The sequence below is a fragment of the Nycticebus coucang genome, chromosome 4, assembly GCF_027406575.1.
Source record: "Nycticebus coucang isolate mNycCou1 chromosome 4, mNycCou1.pri, whole genome shotgun sequence".
Lineage (NCBI taxonomy): Eukaryota > Metazoa > Chordata > Mammalia > Primates > Lorisidae > Nycticebus > Nycticebus coucang.
Genome location: NC_069783.1, coordinates 22,793,329 through 22,816,031, shown reverse-complemented (window position 1 = coordinate 22,816,031; position 22,703 = coordinate 22,793,329). Strand labels below are relative to the sequence as shown.

General features: G+C 39.8%; 1 protein-coding gene across 8 annotated transcripts in view; it reads right to left on the bottom strand.

The window, feature by feature from the left end:
- NCOA1 (nuclear receptor coactivator 1) overlaps positions 1 to 21,629 on the bottom strand; it is a 246,921-nt gene extending 225,292 nt beyond the window's left edge. For 6 of the 8 annotated variants that reach the window (XM_053587813.1, XM_053587812.1, XM_053587819.1 and 3 more), the window contains exon 1: positions 21,296 to 21,629. The gene's annotated coding sequence lies outside the window, so the exon portion shown is untranslated. Of the gene's footprint in view, positions 1 to 20,703; positions 20,844 to 21,295 lie in introns of those variants that run through there. The other 2 variants (XM_053587816.1, XM_053587814.1) reach the window with 1 other exon arrangement.
- Between the last annotated feature and the right edge of the window lie 1,074 nt (positions 21,630 to 22,703).

The window sequence follows — 22,703 nt, the reverse complement described above, 5'->3', positions numbered from 1 at the left end:
AAGTAAACAAGTCAGACACAAGGGAAAATATTATATGATTCTATTTATATGAAATGTCCAGAATAGGTAAGTCCATAGAAATAGTGGTTGCCAGTGGCTGAGGAAAGAAAGAATGGGACATGAGATATCTTTTGGAGGAAATCTAGTATTAGATAATAATTAGATTAGATTTGGGGGAGTCTAGTATTAGATAATGCCAATGGTTGTACATTTTGTTAATATACTGAACTGCGCATTTTAAAAGGGAAACTTTGGTATATTACTTATATATCAATTTTAAAAAATGGAAAAACTTTCCCTGGGAATATCAGAATGAAATAACTTGATTATTTCACCATAGTAAACAGAATATGCAATATGATTCCTATATTAAAAGAAGAACTGTAAGAAGCAAAGTACTAAGAAAACATATCTAGGTCCTGATTCAGGCCCTAGGGCTTTCTGATAAACACATTACCAAAGTTTAGCAAAAATAAAATGCATATTCCTATACTCTTTATGATACCTCAGGCAGACATCAGTTATCGATCTGCCACTGAGCCTGCAGATGGCCACAGACCCTTCTCAACCACATTACCCACTAACAACTTACCATCAACAATCAATTGTTAATGGTTAAATCTAAAGGTACTAGCCTAGCACCTTCTTTCTCAGTCTCTTACATATGCAAATAGTAGTAGTCAGTACTTTGATAGTTTTATTAATTATAAAGCAGTTCTTTTTTATAAAAATATTAAAAATAATTTTAATATATAATACACCCACCAACCTGCTAAAGAAAAAATATTATTAATTCAGTTAAAATTTCCTATGCTTTTAATAAGTATCTGTCCTTTCAGAAAAAGAATTGAACTGTGACTATACTCTTTCTCTCTCATTTAAACTTATCTATACTAACCAAGCCTACCTATATTGTCCATGGAATTAAACCAAGATATCACTGTTCATTCAGGGACTCTTAAAGTGACCTTTCACATAAGATATTTACCACCTGTAAAATCTCTATCATTCTCCATTTTAACAAGAAAAAGAAACTCTGTAGCATTGCAACAGCAATAGTAGTCAGAAACAGTAGTTAGAAAAAGACTAGAGGGTTCTTTTCAACCAAACTTTTCACTACCACTTAGTCATGGGCAAAGCCTCCACTGTCTACCTTTTCTTGTCAATTGTCAGCCCAGCAGACTTCTCATTTAAATACCTATTTTTGCCGGCATTTTCACAAGCAATATCTCATTAACCCTGCAAAGTATATAAGGCAGCTAGATGTACACCCATTTTTACAGATATGAAAGAACAAAGCGATTAAGAATACAAAACTGGAGTCAGTAGTGAATCCCTGTTTCCCTACTTCTTTGCAACTGGATACTTTACTTAACCTTTATGAACTGTAAAATAAAGATGATAATGTATGGCTTACAGGTTACTTAAGATGATTAGATTGCGGAAGGTATGTAAGGCACTTAGCACACCATCTGATGTAAAATAAGCACTAAGTGAAGGGTAGCTGCTGCTGCTGTCAATTATGCAAGATCAAAAAGCTCCTACACGGGGGGCTAAGACTGAAACCTAGATCCTCTTGATTCCACACTACATTGCTTCATTCTCACATGGTTACTAGGAGTTTTATCTGTACGGAATAGACTCCATTGTTTCCAGATAATGCCTCCCCATTTTCATCTAGACATCGCAGTGCTCATTTCAGAATTAAGAATCAAAAACCAGTAGCAATACCAACAACTACCAACATCACAAAAAGACAACTATTTGTCTTTTTAGGACATTTGTCTCATAATACCATCTATAAAGTTGTTTTGCCCTCTCCCTCCTCAAAATTTAAAAACTTAAAAATTAAAGCTTCTACTTTAAACTACCAATTTGCAGAATACATAGAGGGCAGAGCAACATGTTAAACTAAACTGAAATCCAGAATGTAGGAAATGCTACTGGCCAAATCACCCACATTCTCCAAAAGATAAATTACAAGGGCAAAGAAGAAGAGGAAGAGAATCCATAAAAATTTTTTGAAGACTTAAAAGACCTTTCAACCAAGACTGATTTTTTTTAAGTTTTTTTTTTAATTACGCTCCCCCTAAAAGGTAATACTGGCCTCCATGTACGTCTGCTTTAGGAAGTGACTATGCTAATGACACAACCAGAATATTCAGGAATTTGGGGCTTTGGAACTTTGTTTTTTTTCCATTCTAAATCAATAAAGTAATGTTCAAGTTTTTGAAAGGCAATAACAACATATACAGCTTGTATTCTGCCTATCCTACAACCTAATATAAACAAAGAATTGTTCTGAACAGTATTTTTAAAGAGAACAGTTTTACAATTTTTTTTTTTTTTTTTTTGAGCCAGAGTGTTACTATGTCACCCTCGGTAGAGTGCCGTAGCATCACAGCTCACAGCAACTTCCAAGTCCTGGGCTTAGGCGATTCTCTTGCCTCAGCCTCCTGAGTAGCTGAGACTCCAGGCACCACCACATCCAAATTTTTAAAATAATATCCCCCCATCTACATTTAAGAGATGGCTGGCGCAAAAGTCAAAGAAAAAAAAAGTCAGGAAGCAACATGTTTGTTATTGAAGCTTAAAAGAAAACCCACACCATGAAGAAGATCAGCTGTCAACAGGAACCTTCCCAGAAGTGTTCCATCTATGACATGATTTGAGATATCTGAATGAAAATTATAACACCTCTCAGTCATCAAGAAGTACCCATTCTGAGTAAATTAAATGCAAGTTAATCTTAAATTTCAATATGGGCACTTGCTATAATGAAGATTACATGCTTATTTCCATATTATTCCAAAAAGGATTTGAGACAGCTCACAGGGTACATTAGAATTAAAAAGAAAGAAGTGAAGAAATTGGGCACAGAGCAAATGAGGGAGGAAAATAAGATAAAGTTAGAGAGAAGTTTACCACACAAGCCATGTCACAAGGTCCTATACAGCTGTAAGGAAAAGCCACACATTTACCTCTGAGCTCCCCTTCAAAGAGAAAAATAACCATCAGTTACAAGTCATGATGACTACACAAAAGAAGCAAACCACTTAGTCAAAGGAAACACAGCTTTTTTCCTGGTGTCAAAACCTCAAAAAGAAAAATTACTACATGGGTTCTAATAATAAGGATGATCACTAAAAACAATAGATTTGAAATGTTCCCAACAAAAAGAAATGATAAATGTTCAAGGTGATGGATATCCTAAAGACACTGATTTGATCATTACACATCATATGCATATACCAAAATATCACATGTATCCCATAAATATATACAATTACACATCAATTAAAAATTTTTTTCAATAGCAGCTCATCTTTCCTGTATGTGTCTTGAGCCAGACATGTTCTAATAATTTTACATGTATAAACTCACAAAATTCTCACAATCACCTTGTGGAAGTAGGTACAATTATCTTGCCCACTTTATCGATGTAAAAACTGAGGCATACATGATGAAGAAGTAACAGAGCCAGAATTCAACCTTAAGAAATCCAGCTCCAGAGCCCATACTCTTAACCATTATATAGTCTTTCATCCATAAAGTTGAGCTCTAGTCTTGGTGACAAAGTGAGATCTAACCTCTAAATAATTAAATAACTAGGGCAGCACCTGTGGCTCAGTTGGTAAGGTGCTGGCCCCATATACTGAGGGTGGCGGGTTCAAACCCGGCCCCGGCCGAACTGAACAAAAAAATAGCCGGGTGTTGTGGCGGGCGCCTGTAGTCCCAGCTACTTGGGAGGCTGAGGCAAGAGAATCGTTTAAGCCCAGGAGTTGGAGGTTGCTGTGAACTGTGTGATGCCATGGCACTCTACCGAGGGCCATAAAGTGAAACTCTGTCTCTACAAAAATAAATAAATAAATAATAATAATAATTAAATAACTAAATAATAAAAATGTTAGCTCATTTATGTTTAGTCTTAGTCCTCCAGGTCAACTACTACAGTAGTTGTAGTATTATAGCAGCAGTAACAGTGGTATCAACAAGGGCACTGAGATAAAGGAAATCATATCCTCACAAGAATTCTACAGTAAGAGCACTAAATTTCATAAAGCTGTTTGTTTTAATAACCCTTAATAAATAGTCATTGCATTACACTAAAGAACAATTCTGCAAAAGCAATTCTACCCCAGTCTTAAAAATGTAATCAACATACATAACTCTCTCTGGTATAGTAGTTTGACCAAGTAAAACAACTGTCTAAAGCAATGGATTGAATGTGTTTTAAGCAGTTGTCAAAGAATGCTCTTTCTATTAGGTTTTGATAAAAATCAGGCTTCAAAGTAGATACATACTTGCTATGGCAAGTATGTATCCACTGCCAATTGAATGTAGTCATGTTAATATTCCCTTATAAAAATTAAGAAACCTAAGCACCAAAGATGTGTAAGTAGACAGCCAATCCACCTCCCCAGCAGCGAATTTAGAAAGTACAAGACCAAATTTTTCCTCTGAAAATAGTCCCGAGTTTGCACCAATAGTAATGGTCAATCAAGTCCCAGAGTTCTACATATCATTCAATGTGAGCATGATGATGTTGATCCAGAAAATTCTCAATGAAAGAATTTCCCAACATTCAGCTCAGCCATAAAATTATCTGGATAAAATAGCCACAGAGCATCCAATTAAGATATGTGTCCTTCAATTAACTAAATGAATTGGGCAGGTGTGTAGGACTATAAATATACGCCAATTAAACATTCAGTGATATCTGAAAAAAATATATATGTGCGTTTTATAGTAGCAGATCTCACATCTTTCTCTCTGAAATAACTAAGTAGCAGGGTCAGCTGTCTACCAAGGCCTTTCCTAGTTTAGTGTAGGGACAACTACATCATATGCATATTACAGCTAGGAAGCAATTAAATAAAAAAGATGAGCATCCCCATAAGAAAGTGAACAAATAAGAAACTTAGGGGGAAAAATACAATCTAGAGAAAATGTTTGATAAGATCGGCAACATTATCACTAGTCAGAGAACTAAAAGTTACAATATACCACTTTCACCCATCAGATAGGCCCAAATAGAGATGACTGATAATATACAAAGCTGACAAAGGCAGGGGAAGTTAACTATTATACACTATTGGTAGTAGTATAGATTGATAAAGCCTTTCAGGTAACAATTTGAAAAGACATCAACTTTTTAAATGGGCATACCCAATAATTTCAGGGTATGTTATCATATATATGCAAAAACAAGAATGAACTGTTCTTGTTTACTGAAACACAGTTTGCAACAGTGAAAAAGTAGATACCTAAACATCCATCAGAAAGAAAGATGGTTAAATAAATTACAGATTCTACAACCAATGCAATACTATACAGCCATTAAAAAGATAAAAAGAGTCCTTCATATTCTGACAGAGAAAGATTCCTATGCCATTAAGTTTAAAAAGTCTATACCAACTCATCAAGAATATTTGCATGCCTGTGTGTGTGTGCAAGTGTGTACCCACATGGGTATGTGATAGGGCAAGAGAGATGTGCCTACAGAGGTCTGGATAAGTCAGGACTCTTTCAGTTCCAAAAGAGAGAAACCCACTTCTAACCAGCATAAGCAAACAGGGCAACTAATTATCTCATTTAACTGGGAAATACTTGGCGGATCCAATTTGAGATGCAACTAGATCCAGAGGTTCCAATGGCTCCTCATGTTCATGCATGCAAAAATGTGAAAGAAGATGTATTTAAGACAAAATATTAACCCGTCTCAGTCAGCTTTACTCTGTATGTTGACCTCATTCTTTCCTATGGCAAAAAGGTTTCCTTCATGGCACCTCTATTTTCACTCGGCTTAGCATGCCAGTAGGATGAGCCTGTTCCTCATGCAACATGTTTTTCAGTCTCAGGGAAGGGCTCTGAACCTGCTTTGGTCACGTGGCAATCACTGTGTCCAAGGGAATAGAGGATTATGACAGACCAAGTCTGAGTCACATGCCCATCCCGTGGGCAAGGGGAAGGATACTGCAACCTAATAACAAAAATTTTAATGGGGGAGGGGTTTACTGAACAGCCTAAATTAACAGTTATCATATAATTCACTACAGAGACTTTCACCTTTATACACCCCCATTTATTTGAACTTGTTATTGGAATGTCATATATGACATGGTTTATATTTTTATTTAAAAAGGAAAAAAATATTGAAATACAGTCAGAAAGCCTGAAGTCTAAAGAGTTCAGGATTGATGACTTTAGAAATAAAACTAGAGAAAAAATAAGTTTTATGGACAAGGAACTAGACTTCCTAGCTCTGCACACTTGGCCATCATTTTAACAACTACCCAACAGTCCTTACCAAACTAAGCATTAGAAAGGGAAACAAAAAATAAAGAAAATGGGCTTTAATTAATTAGCAATATGTTGACAAAAAGGGAAAAAAAGACCTCCAGAGACAATGAACAGAAATGTTACTAAATCCCGACAGTAGAATGCCTCCAACAGTCTTAAGGCCTTTTACACTCAATCTCACTTTTTTAATCCTATAATCTTACCAGCCAAACAGTATACATAGGAAAGTTCTGGATTAATTATACTGAGGCCAAATATTCACATTCTGTTTCAAATCTCCCCTCTAAAGATGGTAGCAAAGTAAAACAATTTATAATACCCCTGAAGTACAAATTAGTACAATTTCTCCTTTGTCTCAAAAGTCCAGCACTTACAAGTTTTTTTCACAGGTGAATTTAATAATTTTTTTTTTTTAAAACTGATACAAAAGTAATTCCTCTTTTCTTCACTGACTCCAATACCAATTTTGGTGATTATCACTAAAGAAAATCAATATGCTAAGGAAAGGCAAAAATACATTAAGCTAAAAATTCATATTCTTGCCCACATTTCCTAGCCCATAAGAAGTGCTCTATGACTACTTTTAGCCAATAGTCTAGAAGAGGAAGTGATGTAGGTCAACTGAGGGCCAAAGCCACTTTGGACTTAACTAAGGAACTTGGGTTTCACATTGCAGATAGTAAACCGAAATACCCTATTATTTCAACTATAGAATCCTTTTTTCATGTTCCATGGGACTACACTATAAGCATCATTCCAAATCCTACAAATCTAATTCTAATCCAGTTCCTCTGGGAAGCCCACCAGATCATGCTAGGCACCTAGCATCATAAGTAACAAACCTGTGTATGTATACTATGGGTAGATCACTATGAAAACACTATGGTACAAACCAGACAATAAATAGTCTCTGTCTTCTATAGTTTACAATCCGGTTGGAAGGAAAGACTACATGTAAAAAAAAGAGACAAGTATACATGATAATACCTTTCACGTGAGCACTAAAATGGTAAGTGCCAGAGGAATTTCCACGTATCTCAACTCGTAACTAAATTATATACTTCTGTGTGACATTTTTGTATTGTTTTATATTATTTTTCAATTCGTGTATAATTTAAACCAAATGAGACTCCCTATAGGGATTATAAACTTCTTTATTTTTTTTGAGAGAGAGAGACTCACTCAGTGATCCTGGGTTGAGTACTCTGGCATCATAGCTCACAGCAACCTCAAACTATTGGGCTCAAGTGATCCTCTTGCCTCAGCCTCGTAAGGAGCGAAGCAAGTGGATTTCCTGAGCTCAGGATTATGAGTTTCTTGAAGGGCAAGAAGGCTAAGATACAATAACTTCGTGGTGGCCCATATTATCACTTAAACAAAAAGGATTTAATAAAAATTTATATTTTGTTCTCAAGAATATGTTGAAAAATTAAAACAGAAATGTGGTAATCCTCAGGATTCCTTGAGTGTCTCTAGCACTGCTAAGGAGAGAGGAAGGAACAAGTTTTCTGGTACCTATGACAGGTTCTCTGCACTGGAGAACAATGACTTACCAGGGTACTCCAGACTTCTGAAAATACCTTTCACAGCCAGCTTCTTATGTTGTAGAACAACATGTTCTCCAAGCAATATCTGATTTCAAATACCCTGAAACCAGTCAAGAAAATCCCTAGAATATTACCTGTCAGCAATCTAGGCACACCTACACACATGCATGTGCATATACACACTCAGGTTTATTATGATTCAAATCTAATATGACTTGCCAAATATTTTAACACCTATGTGTGTAAGGCATCACAGAGGACAAAATACAGGATCCCCTTTGCTATTCTCATACTCTAACAAGGCAAACAGGACACATGAAAACAAAACATTTTACACAGTAAGAAGCAGTATATATAAAGGATCAAATGTATGGGTGGCGCCTGTGGCTCAAAGGGGAAGGGCACCGGTCCCATATGCCGGAGGTGGTGGGTTCAAACCCAGCCCCGGCCAAAAACCACACACACACACACACACACACACACACACACACACATAAATAAATAAAAAAGAAAAAAAGTAAAGTATCAAATGTATAACAAAGAAAGTAAATATTCAGAGTTCACAGAAGGAACAGATTACTTTTAAATTTTATAGTCTGAACACTTAACAAGCAAGGTGAAATCTGAGTTGAGCTTTAAAGGACAGGTAGGATTTCAAGAGGCATCCGCTAAAATAAAGACATTCACAGGAAAGGAGCATAGAAAGGAACAGAATCCCACGGGATGTTTAGGGGACAGTAAACTAACAATTTTATTTCAAACAAACATTTTATTAGGGGATACCACCAGAAAAGCAGGTTGGTGCCAGACACTACAAAGCTTTAAATGCCAGGCTAAGGAAAGACTTTAGCTTGACAGTAATGAGAAACTACTGAAGGCTTCTGAGCAAAGTTAACACCTCAAAAGTAAAAATTAGCAAGATGATGCTAAAACAAAACTTAGGATAGACTGAAGGAGGAACTCACGGGGGACAATGGGACCACTTTGGATACTACCTCAATATTTAGGCTTAAATTAGAATTGTTTCAGCAAGCAGAAAAAAGAATAGATCTGAGTTGAAAGAACTTGTGAAAACCAGCGTTAACCAGTCTATAAAACCAGTGTATGGTGCCCCATGATCCCATTAATGTATACAGCTATGATTTAATAATAAAAAAAAAAAGAGAATAATAAAAAAAAGAAAGAAAGAACTTGCAAAGTGTTTTTGGCATATATATCAAAGCATACCCTAAGGATCCTAGAAAGCTGAGATTCAGATGCTAAAGGAGAGATTAAAAGCACAGCAACTGTGAATCCTAGCCTACCCAGCAGGGCCTGCTTATACTTGAATGGAAACTGAGTTCTTCTGTACTTATATTCACGTACATTCCCATCCCCACACTCATATTATAGTAGGGTCCATTCTTTTTTATTGGACCTGAGGTGAGAGAGGGACTAGAAGTGGGAAATGATAAATGTAAAAGCAGCCAAATAATGAAGGGCCAGATAGCTGTGCAACAAATGGAGCTCAAACACCTGTAAAAGCCAAAGGCATTGCAATCACACACATCTGTTGCAAAATGGAAAAACAGACTGCACATCCAGTCATACTACAGGCTTGAGTAATGACATCAGATATATCCATTAAACTTGGCAAGAGGGTACAAATTGATGAATGGAGTTATTGCGGTCTCAGTTCTCAACAACAGAGATTCTTAACCTTGGGAGGAGGTCATGGACCCTTTCAAAAATCTGGTGAAAGCTATGGACTCTCTCCCCCAGAGAAATGCAACGACTCAACAAAATTTTGCATTTAATTACAAAATGTTTACAGACCCCCCATAAAGCCTATCCAGAGGCTGTTAATGACAACCAAGTTTATCATATATTCCAAACTTTAAAAGTATATATACATTTATATATACACATATATATGTGTAATTTATATACATTGCATACCAAACTTAAATTATGCAGCCTATAAAGCATATGCAAAAATAGAAATTAAAAAGATTGTTGTAACAAGTAAACAAATTTTTAACCATTCATTTTACTTACTGAGGACATAACTTTGTGCTTTTCCTAATAAATACTGCTTGGTATCAGCATCACTACTTTTGGTGACAGTAATGCAATTGACCATAGCTTATTACTTTAAAATCTTGCTTTCATACTTCGTAATATTGCAATTTGAAAGTGTGCTCTAAATTCAATTAATTTTTTTTTTTTTTTTTTTTTTTTTAAATAAAGCCTCAAGCTTTTGCCCTGGGTAGAGTGCTGTGGTATCACAGATCACAGCAACCTCCAACTCCTGGGCTTACGCAATTCTCTTGCCTCAGGCTCCCAAGTAGCTGGGACTACAGGCACCCGCCACAATGCCTATTTTTTGTTGTTGTTGTAGTTGTCATTGTTTGGCAGGCCCGGGCCGAACCCGCCAGCTCTGGTCTATATGGCTGGCACCTTAACACCTCTACAGGCGCCGAGCCTAAATTCAATTAATTTTTATAATAACAATTTTATTTGGCTTTAATGGTTATCATAGCTAAAAACCAAACCTTACAAAGATAAATAAGACCAAAAGAAGAACTTCAGTACTGGCTGCTCCAAATAAAACATGATACTCAATTTTCAAATCCATTCACTGTTTATGCAAAAGTTTTTGCTAATATTCAGCTAGCACATTTCCATATTTCTCAATGGCAATGAGGTGTTCTTATAAACTAATCAGATGGTACTGCCTTTCTGTATTTTTAGCAGATGGGCTCAAAATCACTAAAACACCTCTTATTGCAAGGATTTTATATAGGTTAGAAAATTCTGTCTCCATGTTCCAAATGTACACATTTTAGGGAATTTTCTTTTTTTTTTTTTTTGGCCGGGGCTGAGTTTGAACCCACCACCTCCAGCATATGGGACCGGCGCCCTACTCCTTGAGCCACAGGCGCCGCCCCCAAATGTACACATTTTAAAAGCTCCTAACACACATCATTTTTTAGCAACTAAATCAAATAATAATGGAAATAATTCCAAATATCCATTTTCTTTTTTTCAAATACTCATTTTCAATATACTTTCTCCACAGTATTAAACTTTTTTTTATTCTGAAAGGCAGTTACTTTTTGACTCACTGTTAAGAATTTACCATTATTTCAAAGGAGTAGACAAAATAAGTGTATTTACATGTACTTGCTAAGTAGCATACCACTCACGGCCACATATCCTAGAGAATGTTAGCAGATTTGGGACATTTGTCTTTTTGTGAGAGAAAAATGAATAAGTCATCCCTAAGTTAGACAAGTCTCAAGTCCTCTGTCTCAAGATGCCCAGTTAATCTCTATGAAATAGTATACAAAACTTCTGTATGGTGACTCTCTACTATGGCAATATAAAGTAGTATTAAGCATTTATATTTAAAATAGTAAATCTAAAACTCCAATTACCCAAGCCCCAATAAACTTCATACAAGACTGAAAGTAAAGAAACTTCCTCACAGACCTCTAATATTTCTCCATTTCCCAGACAACTTAATGTTAAACTCTACTTTAGAAACCGCTGCTCTAAAAATGTGTGGCACAGAAAAAGAATTTCCTGTGTATGCCATCAAACTTCAAAGGTCTTATCTTTGAAGGTATTCCAATTATACTGTCTCCATCTCTGAATTACCATCAGTGTCAAAAGATACACCACAGCACATTTTGTGACACCAGCTGTCTTAACTCTGTTCCTTCAGTGTAATGCTGGCTAGGGGCTTTGGTCAAATAATGGACAGGGCTGGAACAAGGACCAACACTCTTCATGACACATCCTGCCCTAAATCCTTTTAGGAACATGATAAAGCATAAATAAATCAGTAAAATAAATCATGTACTATAAATGGGAACCATGGGCTTCCAACTTGTTTGACCAACCTCACTTTATATAATCAGACATAATAATACAAGGAGATATTTTTCACACTGCAAAAACAAGCCACTGTATCACCTTAAAGAATGCCAAATGCTAATACTGTTCAAAGCAGTGGTTCTCAACCTGTGGGTCGTTACCCACAGGAACTGTATTAAAGGGTCGCGGCATTAGGAAGGTTGAGAACCACTGGTTTAAAGAATAGCTACGGCTAGGGCGGCGCCTGTGGCTCAGTGAGCAGGGCGCCAGCCCCATATACCGAGGGTGGCGGGTTCAAACCCAGCCCCGGCCTAAATGCAACCAAAAAATAGCCGGGCATTGTGGCGGGCGCCTGTAGTCCCAGCTACTCGGGAGGCTGAGGCAGGAGAATCGCCTAAGCCCAGGAGTTGGAGAGGAGTTGGAGGTTGCTGTGAGCTGTGTGACACCACGGCACTCTACCGAAGGCAATAAAGTGAAACTCTGTCTCTACAAAAAAAAAAAAAAGAATAGCTACGGCTTTAAAAAAAAAAATCAATGTTTTGGGCGGTGCCTGTGGCTCAAAGGAGTAGGGCGCCGATGGGGCCGGAGGTGGCGGGTTCAAACCCAGCCCTGGCCAAAAAACTGCAAAAAAAAAAAAAAAAAAAAAAATCAATGTTTTAAAATCTAGATAAAATAGATAAAAGTGTACAAAGAACAAAATAAAGGCACATGTAGAAAGCATGAAAGTACACCTGACAGAGAGCACAGAATGACTCTGGAGGAATGTTGGAATACTGCAGTGCTGATTGGCCCAGAATTAATTTATGTATTTAATAAATTCAAATCAACATCTAAAAATCACTGTGGGTTAACATATTTTTTTTTTCATCTTTTTTTTTTGGCCAGGGCTGGGTTTGAACCCGCCACCTCTGGCATATGGGACCGGTGCCCTACTCCTTGAGCCACAGGCGCCGCCCAAGGGTTAACATATTTTTTTAAAAAACTGATGGGGGCTGGGTGTGATGGCTTACACCTTTATATGCCCCACACTTTAGTGAGAGGCCATGGTGGGAGTATTGCTGGAGTTCAGGATTTGGTGGTTGCAATGATCAAGCCACTGCACTCCAGGCTGGTAATAGCAAGGCTCTATCTCTAAGAAAAAAAAAAAAAAAAACATGATCTGTTTTTAAATATATATAAAAACGAGTGAATAAGTTCTCAGTGTGGTAAGCCTTACATATGGAATCATTTCAAAAACTAAGAAAATATAAAATTTGAGGTATAAAACCTGCCAAGAAGAGATACACATAAATTTGGAAAATTAACATTTCTCATTTACATCCAGATCTACGTACTTACTACATACTGCCACCACCTCCCTCCACTAAAATGCTTCAAAGTCTTGCTACTGCCCCTAGAATAGCTGCTTCCCTCTCCCACTTCAGTGGATGCCCCACTCCTCTTTGCCCTTTCCCCCTTTATTACTCCCTGAATAATTCCAAGCTTTTCTGTCTTTCATCTTTGCTATTTAGTCTTCCTGAATATACTGTTCACCTCACCCCACCTTACAGAAATCTTACCTCACCTTCAATGCCTTTGTCTACCACCAAGCCCCTCCATGAAACTTGCCCAGAACTCTCTCAAATGAAAATACAGTAACTACTCTTTCTTCCTGAATCCTCCAAGTTCTGTTTCAGTACCTTTCTCATTGCTCTCATCACATTTAATTAGTATTACAGGAATTTGTATGTTTGTCTTATGGTCATAATCTCCATAAGAACAGGATCTACATCTTATAAGTTAATTTCCCTATCTTTAAACAGCACAGCACTTTGAACAATGTGCTCATATAACTATATCTTGAATGAATGAGCAAGTGGCTACTTAAAAATTCAATTACAAACTACTTGTACCTTTTAAAATAGACAGGGAGTTATGACTTAGATTTTGCAGAACAAATAACTTTTCCCTGATTTCCTTCCAACAAACTTTCAAAAGTAAGTTACACATATAGTCACTTATACCCATATAGCCACACATACACATATAGTCACTTTCAAAAATCAAGGACATTTCAACTATCTAGTCAAATATAGTGTGGTATCTTTCTATACATGCACTTGCACTCAGAATATCTCCTGCTAAACAATCAAATCTGTGCTAGGTAAAAATATGTAAATATTTTAACCATATAGGCAAACTGAAATTTTAAAATGCAATTATATTAAAGCTATCAGAATAAGATCAACCGTTCAAAATACAAGTGAAAACAAAGGGAATGACCAAGCAATCTGTTACAAATGGTAAAACAAAACAAAAAAACCTAAGCTTTAGGTATTTAAATACTAACACAACTTGAAAGACAGAGTTTTATTGCTAAGAATTCAAAACCAAACATTCAAAGATAAGCTTACCTGGACAGAAGCACCAAAGAATCAACATACTAAAGTACAAAGGTGAGACCAGAAACAACATGAGAATCTTAAAGTGACACTTTCATTAAGTGACTGGTATACGGGGATCCTGGGTTATCAGAAAGGAATGAAATTGGGCTAGGCACGGTCGCTCACGACTGTAATCCTTGCACTCTGGGAGGCTGAGGCCTTGCTTTAGCTCAGGTGTTTGAGACCAGCCTAAGCAAGAGTGAGACCCCATCTCTACTAAAAATAGAAAACTTAGCTGGGCCTTGTGGCAGGCACATGTTGTCCCAGCTACTTGGGAGGTAGAGGCAGAAGGAAGAATCTCTTGAGCCCAGAGTTTGAGGTTACTGAGAGCAGTGATGCTATGGGATTCTAGCCTGGGGCAACAGAGTGAGATTCTATCTCAACAAAAAGAAACAAACAAACAAACAAAGAAAAGAAAAGAAAAAGAAAGGAATGAGAATGCAAGTCTCCATAGCACATGTATGGAACAGAAAGCAAGTCCTAAAAGGAAAAGAAGGCTAGAATGTGGGCAATGCTTGGAGGAAAGCCAATTTAAAGGTATGAATGTGATTTCCTGTCAGAAGACTAGCAAATGCCTTCTGTAACACCTACAAGCTGTCACTCTTACACTAGCCACTTAACTTCACTTAGCCTTGTCGCCTCATTAATAAAATGTAATATGTAGGGCTAGCACAGTACTTGGCTCAAACACAGCACTCAAATATTTTACTAACTCTAAAGGAAGACCTTACAAGAAAAGCAGACAATGGCTCAGCACCTGTGGCTCAAGCGGCTAGGGCGCCAGCCACATGCACCTGAGCTGGTGGGTTCGAATCCAGCCCAGGCCCGCCAAACAACAATGATGACTGCAACCAAAAAAAGCCGGGCGTTGTGGCAGGAGCCTGTAGTTCCAGCTACTTGAGAGGTGGAGGCAGGAGAATCGCTTAAGCCCAGGAGTTGGAGGTTGCTGTGAGCTGCGATGCCACAGCACCTACCCAGGGCGACAGCTTGAGGCTCTGTCTCAAAACAAAAAGAAAAGCAGACATTTCTTTCCAGGCTCTTTTGTAGTTTTTGAGAGAATGGTCTTAATTAATTCCTGTTTAGTGCCTTATTACAATATTTGAGAGTCAACTTTTGGTCAAAAAATAAAAATACTCCTAGAATTCTTAAAATTTAAAATATCTTTGTAATAACTTTCAAATATAAAAAGTAACTCAAAAAGAAGTCCCTGTAGCCAACGGCTAGAGCGTCAGCCACATACACCAGGAACTGGTAGGTCAAATCCAGCCTGGCCTGCCAAACAACAATGACAACTACAACCAAAAAATAGCTGGGCATTGTGGTGGACGCCTATAGTCCCAGCTACTTGGGAGGCTGAGGCAAGAGAATCGCTTAAGCCCAAGAGTTAGAGGTTGCTATGAGCTGTGATACCATAGCACTCTACGGAGGGAAACAAAGTGAGACTCTGTCTCAAAAAAAAAAAAAAAGCAGCAGCAGCAGCAGCCCCAGGCCAAATGTATTTGCCTAGACTTAGTTTTCTCATCTATAGTATTAAGGAGACTGTACTAAACAACCATTAAGACTCCTTTACTCTAAACGTGGTTCATGCCATCTCAAGCATTTTCCAATCTAATCAGGAAAATCAATTCAACACACACTAAAACAAGAACCTCTCTGAAGGAAGGTAGGCAGGAAGAAAAGGGATTTTAAGGAGAAGAAGAAGAAGAGGAAAGGGAAGAGGAAGGAAAGAGGGAAGAAGGCAAGAAACAGGAAGGGGGAAGGGAAAGGAAGGAAAGGAAGGGAAATTTGTTATATTAGAACAAACAGTAACTGATGATAAGAGAGTGATAAAAAAAATTAAGCTTCCTGGAAAACACACCAGCTTTCTGAAGGTCGAGAGAACATAAAGGATAAGGAAATAGGTGGTGCCTGTTGCTCAAGGAGTAGGGCACCAGCCCCATATACTGGGGGTGGTGGGTTCAAGCCCAGCCCTGGACAAAACTGCAAAAAAATAACATAAAATAAAGGATAAGGAAATAAAATCTAAATAAAGAAAATGAAGCATGTAAATCAAAGACGATTATAACACTTTCTTCACTTGTTTTGCACTTTCCAGTTTATAAAGCATTTTCGCATATACCATCTGTAGCAAATTTTCCAGAATGGGAAATTAAAATAAAATCAGTTTAAATGATTTACATTCAATAAATTTGCCCACAAAGAGTCTCCACTAAAAATAATTAACATCTAAAAACATTTTAGAAAGAAATTTCTTCAGCATTTATATGTAGAATGAATCAGAGAGGCAAATGCATGCAGGCAAACAGCCATAAACCTACAAATCATAAAATTTTAGCACAAGATGAAGTGTGAAATCAGACCATTATGCTCATTTAATGATAAAGAAACTCAGGCCTACAGAGTCAATGTGACTCCCATTACTCCACGTGCAAAGTGACAGAAGGATCAGATTGTTTTCCCTTTAAATAAAGGAGAAAATCTCAGAAATTAAAAGAATGCGAAATTTGTTGATAGATTAGCTAATGAAATGCCCATTTTTAGCTAGCTATTGATATGTTAATATACCCAATCATATGTTAAACATTATCTTATGCTATACAAAAAGTTAATTTAAAGATCACAACAGGAGGGTAAGTACATTATTTAAATTTTTAATACAAAAATTTAAGTTTAGTGTAATTAAACAGCCCAAGGTTATATCAACTATCTGGAAGACTAGGTCACCACCTCCTGCCAGTCTAAAATTAAAGCTCCATTTCTAAAAAAGTTTCAAAATTGCCTCAAAATTATAAGCCAAAAGGGCAAAAATGAAATATCATTCTGGAAAAATTGGATAATCCAGTGTTTATTAAACTTCTGGTCCTGTTAACAGGTGAATTCCACCTCTGTGCTTGCATCTATTTTTATGAGTCTAATCTATATGTCCAGAGCTACTCAGTAAAGCCAAACATCCCTGCCCTCCACACACTGGAGGGTCTGGGCATGGTGGCTCACGCCTATAATCCTAGCACTCTGGGAAGCCAACGCCTATAATCCTAGCACTCTGGGAGGTGGAGGCAGGTGGACTGCATGAACTCCGGAGTTTGAGACCAGCCTGAGCCACAGCCAGACTCCATCTCTAAAAATAGCCGGTATCTAAAAATAGCCGGGCCATTGTGGCAGGCACCTGTAGTCCCAGTTATGTGGGAGGCTGCGGCAAGAGGATCTCTTGAGCCCACGAGTTGAGGTTGCTGAGCTATGGCACCATGGCACTCTAATTAGGGCAACAAAGTGATAGACTATCTAAAAAAAAAAACTGAGAAAATGAGAACAAGATAAATCTAAGGTGACAGATTGATTAATTTCAAGTCTTTCATAACTTGAGTGACTATAGCTTCTATTTTGGAAAAAACTACTTATCTGTTAAATATGATAACTATACTAAACTTTTCTAAAAGCCTATCACTTCAAGAAATCTCAAAAACATTATTTTGCAGATGAGATGATAGGGGAGGATGTACTGACACAACAACTCACTGTATTTGAACTTATGAAATTGGACTTACATAATGGTGTGTTTTGTAATAATTTAGTTTATTCAGCCATATATGCTGAAGAAATATAATCTATACTATACTAATCCAAATACTACACATATACCCCCACAAAGCATTTTTTAGAACTAAGCTGTAGAAAAAATACCACCTCCTTCTTAAGCAAACAAGAATGGTACCTAAAAAAAAAAAAAGAATGGTACCTATTTGCCACTAGGCCATTTTATGACCTCCCACACCATACATCGAGAAAAAGGCATAATGTCTAAAACTAAAATATAAAGGGAGAATTAAAGATTTTAAATGACTAGATCTCACCTCCAATGGAAAGAAAAAGATCAAAGACCCCAAGGTCTTAGTGGCCAATGACCAAGGACTAAGTTACTGGTTAATCTAGGGGAAAAGCAATTTTTAAAAGGTCCTATCCTACAGTCTCTAGTCTTTCCAAATGGAGAGGTAAGTTATATAAAGTTATATAAGTGGGGTAGAAATTTGTATGGTTCTGCAGCCCAGATCAAATACAGTGCTCTGTCATCCAACTCTTGAAACACAGGGATTTCATCCAATCCCACAACTACCACAGCATCCAGTATTTGCAGGTAATGTAAAATGGAACCCACCACAACACTTTGGGACCTCTGCTAGGAAAGCAGTTCATGGCCCTCTGAGAATTTCTGTGATTATGTATTTAGAAGGCAAAAATCATTGGCAAGACAATAATGAGCATCCTGGGATCTCCTATACTCTATTTCTTAGGGAATTCTACTCAGCATGGGGTGCTTGTATTGACCTCCCACACCTGCCCTAAAATGAAAGCCATGTTAAGTCATACGGCTTAAGGTCAACCAAATCTATAAGATATACCATTTAAACAATGTAGTTAAAAAAGACAAACTAAAGTACAGAGGTAGTATTTCTCTAAGACAAAGTATATAAAATGAATGACAACCAAGCTGTGAGAGCTAAAATGTCCTTGAAAAACGATTAGAAATCACAGTCTGGTACACAGTCCAATAGAGAAAAGATTTTTAAGACGAGTCCAATATCTTCTCTCCCCCATTCTACCTTTCAGCACCTCTACACTACCCTTATCATTTACTCAACATTTAGTCCTAGTGAAGACTGCTCACTGGATTAGCAGGATCAAGAGGACATTCAGAGAACATTCCATTCTGGGAACAACATCTTTAAATTATTTAGGCTTGTTTACCACCCTTCTCTATAGAGTAAAAGCATGAAGTTTTGCCAACACTTTCACAATGTACATCAGTCACTACCATAGCAACTCAATCCCCTGCCCACTAAAAGATTAACACATACATAGAAAACAGGAAATTCAACAAAAATTAAAGTTTGACCTTACACTCTCTCAACAGTTAAATGTCTTAAGTAGTAGCAGTATCTTTATATCACACCCACTTCATGTTACCCTTACAGCTTCCTGGCATAAGCAAATTCTTGGGATTATACAAACTGCTGCTTCTGTTTCCAGCCCAGATTTCTAGAAATGAAACCCTGGAATTGAGGGAGAAAGAAAAACAAATGTTGGCAGAAACAGAGAGGAAAAAGCATTGTCTATATAATCCCAGTTTAAGTGGAACAATCACCATTAGTTCTATCAAGCACTTTCTTTTTTCCCACTAAAACCACTTACCCAAAAGGCAGATCTAAAACACTCCCTTGGCTTAAACCACACAAAAAGCAATTTAATAGACACAATCCTATAGAGTCTCTCAGAGAGAAATAAGGAAGAGATTTACTATACACTATGTAAAATTCAAGTTTTGCACATTAGAGATCAAACTTCAATGTAGGTTAAGTAAATGTGAAGCATCTACAAAAAATCAAAATAGAAGTCCTCTATTTTCTCTCCAAACCATTCATAACTCCTTTTTGACCCACTGTTCCCAAAACATAAAGTCTTTTAAATAAGTAATGGGGAGAAAACATTTCAGACATTAGTTCACAAAACCAAATTAGACCCTTCCACAAAGTACAGGCGATAAAACAGAAACACTTCCATTTTACCTAGTTTATGACAAACAGTTCAAGGAATGCCTATTAAGCTGAATCAAACCTCACTAATTAACCTCCACCTATTTCTGGTTCAAGATCAAAAAGACCCAAGCAAATACTTTCTTTTGACGTTATTCTCAAGATGAAGAAATCCGACCCTCTTCCTACTACATTATAGCTTCTGTGAAAGAAGCTGAGAGGCCCCTTTGGCCAACTTTTTGGTTTTTTGAGTCTAACCTCCAACCAATTCCAGAAGAGACAAACCTCAAACAAATTTAACCCTTGAGATCCATCTTTTCAACTATACAATATAATCTAAGCTTTGGGGCAGTAATGTTTTGCACAGACACTTGAAGATTTCTTAACCACTGAAGTACAAGCACCAGCCCTAGCAAACAATTGCCACAGAGACTCTTCTGGGCATCCACAGAGGGTGTTGGGACTGCAGTTCACTCGAGAACCCTTCATTCGCCAACATCACACTCGACATTAAAACTCGCCATCTCAAAAGAAAAAAAAAAGTCACCTTCTTCACAAGGACACCTGCCTCTTCAACGCCTCTACAATGAACCAAGAGAGTCAAGTATGAAGGCTAAGAGATCTTCCAGTTTGAAGTTTTCCTTCCTACCAAAGTCTCTGGCCGCAGCACCGTGGCGTGTGTGTGTGTGTGTCTCACACACACACACACACACACACAAAACATAGGCAGTATGGTCAACTCCTCTGGCTCCCTCTCCTCAGACTAGGCAGTGTCTAGCCCAGGAGAGTGACTGCTTTTAAAAAAAAGAAAAGCCAGCAATGCTGGGTATTACAGACAGGGACCCGGGAGTCCGATTTCTCCCTGGCTTTTCCAAGAGACTAGAAAGCGACTCCAATTGTCGCTGACCACTAACCTGCCCCTCCTTCCAATCGTCTAGTCAACGTGTTTGCTTCCCTTCCGCGGTCTTTTCGGCCAAATCCCAGGAATGGGACCAAATCCCAGCCGCAACAGAAAATCTCACTTATCCCTCCCAACGCTACCTTCAAAGCCCTTCCCCGAAGGAGGGAGAAATGCAAGTGCACCGGGGTAAATAGAAGCGCGGTCGAAGGCTGAGCTGGCGGAAAGGCATGCCACGATCACCCCCATTTCGCGGTCCGGGCAAACAAGACTCAGAGAGGTTAGCGGGCTGGCCAAGGTCACGGCGCTCGTCGGGGCAGAGGGGCGCCGGCGCCGACTTCCGGCTCCCCCTCTCGGCGGCGGCTCCGGGCGCCCGCTCCCCACACCCGGCCGGCGGCCGCGCAGCCTCGCGCAACCTCCGCGGATGCTCGCCCTCTCCGCGCTAACTAGGGCAACTGGAAAAGAGGCGGAGAGAAGTCGCTGCAGCAGCGATTTCCTTCAGCGGGGAGCAGCCCCCAGCTGGTGCCCGTGACAGCTGCGACCTCCGCCCCCTCCAGCCGCGCCAGGCCAAGAGGGGAACTCGGGGAAAGTGGGAGGGGGAGACGGATCCAAGAGAAAGGAGAGCAGGGGGCGGAGGGGCGCCAGCTGCTCCCCGCCCCCTAGGGCCTCGGCGGCCGCGCGGCTCGTGACAGCTGCACCCACCCGGAGGCTCCGCGCCCGCCGCCCGCCACTCACCTGCCGCCGCCGCCTCTGGGCCGCGCTCACCGTGGCGGCACCGCTGCGGCCTCTGCTGCTCCTCGAGCCAGGCGCCCAGCTCCCGGGGCCCAGGCGGCCGCCGCCGCGGCTCCCTGGCCCCCTCCTCTGGAGCAGGGGTCCCCCCGTAGGGGGATGCAGAACGAACCTGGCACAGACTCTGCTCGAGGGAGCAACGGCAAACAAGCGGCTGAGGCGCTCAAAGCCGCTGTCCAGCCGTCGGAGAACAGGGCTCGGCGAACCGCGTCAGCGTCCCTCTCGCCTGGCCTGAAGAACAAGCATTTCAGCCGCTCTCCGCGGCCGCCATGTTCTCCTCCTCCTCCTCGGCCGCAGCCGCCGCCGCCCCCCGCTCGCGGCCCCGCCCCCTTCGCGCCCCGCCCCGCCCCGCCCCGCCAGCTCCCGCCGCCCGCCCTCCTGCCGCGCTTCCCTTGCCCGTTCGGGTCGCCCGGGCCGCCGCGACCGGGTGTCCGAGAGCTCCGACGGCGCGTCCAGGGTAGTGCGCCACCCGCCCGCAGGGCCCGCGGAGCCGCCCCGCGCCCTCTGCCGGCCGCAGGTCCGCCCCAGCCCGCGTCCTAACGAAGTGTGGGAAAGGAGGCCCGAACTCGTCCCCTCCCCTCCAGAACTCTTCCCCTCCCTTCACTCCCCTCGGGGCGTTCCTCTGACTGCTGCGGGGAAGCGGCCTCGAACCCCTGCGAGCCGAGAGCTAGGCCGCCCAGCCTGCAGCCTCCCGCTGTTCTTTATCTTTCTGGGAGCGTTGTGAAGCGTCAGAGGCCGAGCAGACCGGGGAAGAGTCGGTTCTGGGCCTGCCTGCCTTTAATGTGTTGCATTACTTTGAGCAAGACAAGTCCCGCGGGCCTCGTTTTTTATTCTGTAAAATTGGGAGGTAGTTGCCTACATGATTTCACAGGCTATTAGACAAGGGAAAAAGAAAGATCATCTGCCCCCTTCGTTTTACAGTCGAAAAGAGATGACTGACAAGTCTGGATCTGCAATTCCATGAATTGCCTAAAATGTCTGTCATTCACAGATCTTTCCCCTCAAGGGGGCCACACCTTTCTTCTTTTCTACCTTTTTTCCTTATTCTATAATAGAAGTGCTACTTGCAAAAGTAGAACGTTCCTTGTCACTAGAGGAATCAAACAGCGGCTGAACAGCCTCTCTGAGCCGTGTTGATAGCCTTATCTGGACCGCATCCCTCATCCCAAATGCTGGCAATGTAATATCTGTCACTCTTCCTGGGTTGTCCTAAGGACGAATTAGTCAATGGCTGTGCTCCGTAAAGCGTACATGCATCCTTTCTTTTCCTGCATTCGTATCCCCATTTAGTGCTCTTAACCTTCTTCAATCCTGTTCTGCTGATGCTGTCTTCCAAGATTTTCTGCCTTTTCTC